The sequence below is a fragment of the Prosopis cineraria genome, unplaced genomic scaffold, assembly GCF_029017545.1.
Source record: "Prosopis cineraria cultivar Desert tree isolate PC_DT_omini unplaced genomic scaffold, ASM2901754v1 PC1, whole genome shotgun sequence".
NCBI classification, from domain to species: Eukaryota; Viridiplantae; Streptophyta; class Magnoliopsida; order Fabales; family Fabaceae; genus Prosopis; species Prosopis cineraria.
This window is the reverse complement of record NW_026555332.1, coordinates 39,433,136-39,436,521: the sequence shown is the minus strand read 5'-3', so window position 1 is coordinate 39,436,521 and position 3,386 is coordinate 39,433,136. Positions and strand designations below refer to the sequence as shown.

The 3,386-nt window shown below is 30.8% G+C and overlaps 1 pseudogene; it reads left to right on the top strand.

Annotated features, from left to right (window-relative positions):
- Positions 1–246: 246 nt before the first annotated feature.
- LOC129300124 (LEAF RUST 10 DISEASE-RESISTANCE LOCUS RECEPTOR-LIKE PROTEIN KINASE-like 2.5) lies at positions 247–1,435 on the top strand (annotated as a pseudogene).
- The last annotated feature ends 1,951 nt before the right edge of the window (positions 1,436–3,386 follow it).

The following is a 3,386-nucleotide window of genomic DNA, read 5'->3' as shown; positions in this document are numbered from 1 at the left end:
TTCATATTATCCTGTGGCTGAAACTGCTTCACCGGGGTGTTTTGAATCAACTTCTTTCATTTATTCTGGCCAAAAAGGATGGGATAGAATATTGATAAACATCAAGGATGATAAAAAATATACAACAATGGAATAATACACAATGAAAACAATAAACATAAATGGGTTAAATTACACATAAACCCCTAACTTCGGATTGTATATAGATATTGTAGAAAATGAGTAGTCTATTACATTTGCAACTCAATGATTTACCTACATGTGATAGGAGTTACAAGCGGAATAATTGGAGCTTTGTTGTTAATATATATTGCTATTGTTCGTTGTAAAATCAAACCATGGAGGCAAAAAGTTGGACTTTGGAAGACATGTGAGGTTGACCAAAATATTGAGGCCTTCATAAGGAATCATGGACTTCTCACTCTCACAGGATATAAATTTGCAGACATCAAGAAAATGACCAAAGCTTTTGAAGTTAAATTAGGCCAAGGTGGTTATGGTGTAGTATACAAAGGAGAAATGCTTAAGGGCTGCCCTGTTGCTGTCAAGTTATTGAATCCATCCAAAGGGAATGGGGAAGAATTTATCAATGAGATTGCTAGCATCAGTCGAACTTCCCATGTCAATGTTGTTACCCTCCTTGGATTTTGTTTGGAAGGACACAGAAAGGCTCTCATATATGAGTTCATGTCTAATGGATCTCTTGACAAATTTATTCATGATAAGGTAGATAAAACTATTCCATCCTTGACTCGGGAAAATTTATACCACATTGCAATTGGGACAGCTGGAGGGCTTGAATACTTGTATAAAGGATGCAACACTCAAATTCTGCATTTTGACATAAAGCCGCATAACATTCTTTTAGATGAGAGCTTCTGTCCTAAGATCTCAGATTTTGGGCTTGCAAAGATGTATCCAAGGAAAGAAAGCATCATTTCAATTTCAGAAGCCAGAGGAACTATAGGATATCTTGCTCCAGAAGTTTGAAATAGAAATATAGGAGGAATTTCACATAAACCTGATGTTTATAGTTATAGAATGATGCTATTAGATATGGTTGGGGGACGAAAGAACATGAATGCTGAAGCCAATCGCACTACTGAGATTTTTTTTCGGATTGGATTATGAGAAACTTGAGGAAGGCAACAATTTGGGACATGATGGGGCCAACACCATGGAAGAAAATGATATTGCTGGGAGAATGACGATTGTGGGTTTGTGGTGTATTCAAACGTTTCCAACTCAAAGACCTACAATTAGTAGATTGATTGAAATGTTAGAAGGAAGTTTAGCTTCTCTACCAATGCCACCAAAGCCTATCATGCCTTCCCCTCCAAGATTAAAACTTGAATCTTCCACAACTGCCAATACGACGGCCAACACAGAGAAACTCGATTTCGAAAGGTCGTCCCTAATGCTGGAGAGACACTAGAACTTAGAAATGTGGGGAAAGGTGTTGGGAGAGTTTCTTAAATTTATCATTTAAAGAGCATGGAAGTTGGAGCCCCTAAAACCTTGATATATGCTTTGCATATTGATTTTTTCATTTCTCCTTAAGCCTATACGTTGAATATGATTTCAGGATTATCATTTATTGTAACTAAAGGAGGTACATGGCTTCCTCGTAAATGCCAGCAAAGCTATACTGTACGAGTCTTCTCCACCCCCCCAAAGTCTTCCTCTTCTTAAGCTAATTCTAGAGGGTTTAAGATGTCTCTCTAAATTTTCTTTCTTGGGACGAAAATGGGGGATTATGAATCTAAGTAGGGAAGATATAATTGTCAATACTTGCATTATTGATTTGATGTTTTAAGTGAGCCTATTTTAAATTTCTTGCAGGTAAGGAGAAAATGGGGACTCTTGTCTTGATATAATATTACAGGAAAATTAAAATTAATTAGCACCGCTATTTTGTGGCTTTTGTAGAAGTGTGTCATTGTGGTGAGGGAAAAGTATCATCACTGTGATTCATTTCGCAAGTTTCTTGAACAACTACACTGGACATTTTCACTGCTTCATTTTTTTAAATAAATTTTTATAGTCTCTTTTATTATAATTTTCTTCCTTCCCTGTTTCTTTTTAATAGGATATTAATCAAGAGGGTACCAACAATATTTTCTGTATTCATTTTAATCAAGTAATAACTGATATTGATTAACATAATATACATATCAAAGTTAAATTTCAAGTAGATGATACTTTTTATGTTGAAATTAATATCTCAATATGTATGATTCAAATAAAATAAGAAGTTAACATAGGTACCTAAAGAATTCATGACTTATGACTCTTCAATTACTTTGGATGTAAACAGATTACAATCTACTAGACTCCATAGTTTTTAGAGTATAGAGATAGTGAAAATAATGGAAAGAGAGTCACATATGTTAGTTGTAGATTGATCGCATTATATGAAGCACATTAAAATAATCTCTCGTTATTTTTAATTCAATCAATTAAAAGATATGGAATAATAAATGTTACAAGTTTGTAGGTTGGGCTTTTGTTTATTGAGCTCACTTATGTGATCCATCTATTACGTACAGTTTACAAAATATCATAAAGAATAATTTATTTTAAGCTTATTAATTAATGCAAATTCATAAATAATATTTAAATATTCCAACATTTTAAACTTCAAATTTTTCATAGTTGTTAAATATACATTTCTCGTTGACTTAACAAAATTATTTTTTGTAAACAAATGGCATAAAAATTAAATGTTAGACAAATACTTTTTTAAAGTATTAAAAATCTTAAATTTTATTTTTTAATTAGTGTGAAAGAATCAATGTTAGTGTATATCGAGTTTTGAAATTCATGAAAGAGGTAAAATAGTAATTCTTAACGTGTGTTTATCAGCATTCTGCTGATTTTCTTGTTGGGCGAGAGTAAGATTCATATCCTTTTAAATACTTAATATATTTATATCTAATTAAATTATGATAAATGAATTTTAATATGTTAATAAAATCAATAACAAAATTTTTTATAGAATAAATATTTTAAATAAGATTTACTTATCTCAATTTAATTAAAAACAAGTATATTAAATATATAAGATTAAACATATAAGTTTTCTCCTTTGCACCCTCTCTTGTCGCATAATACCTTTTAATATAAAGCAAACTTCATTAATTTTATATTTATTAAAAAATGATGGGGCGGTGCCGTAACCAGCCTTTGTTAGTTGACTATTAGAAAAGAATTTCATAAAGTAGCATAAATACTAATTCAGTAATTGAATTATTTTTTGAAATTCAGAAAACTCAAAATAATAGATATTAGAATACATGAGCACATTTGTTTCAGAATAATTCTCAATTTATTTTTAAATTTAAGTTATTTATATTTTTAAAAATAATTATTTATCTAAAACTTAA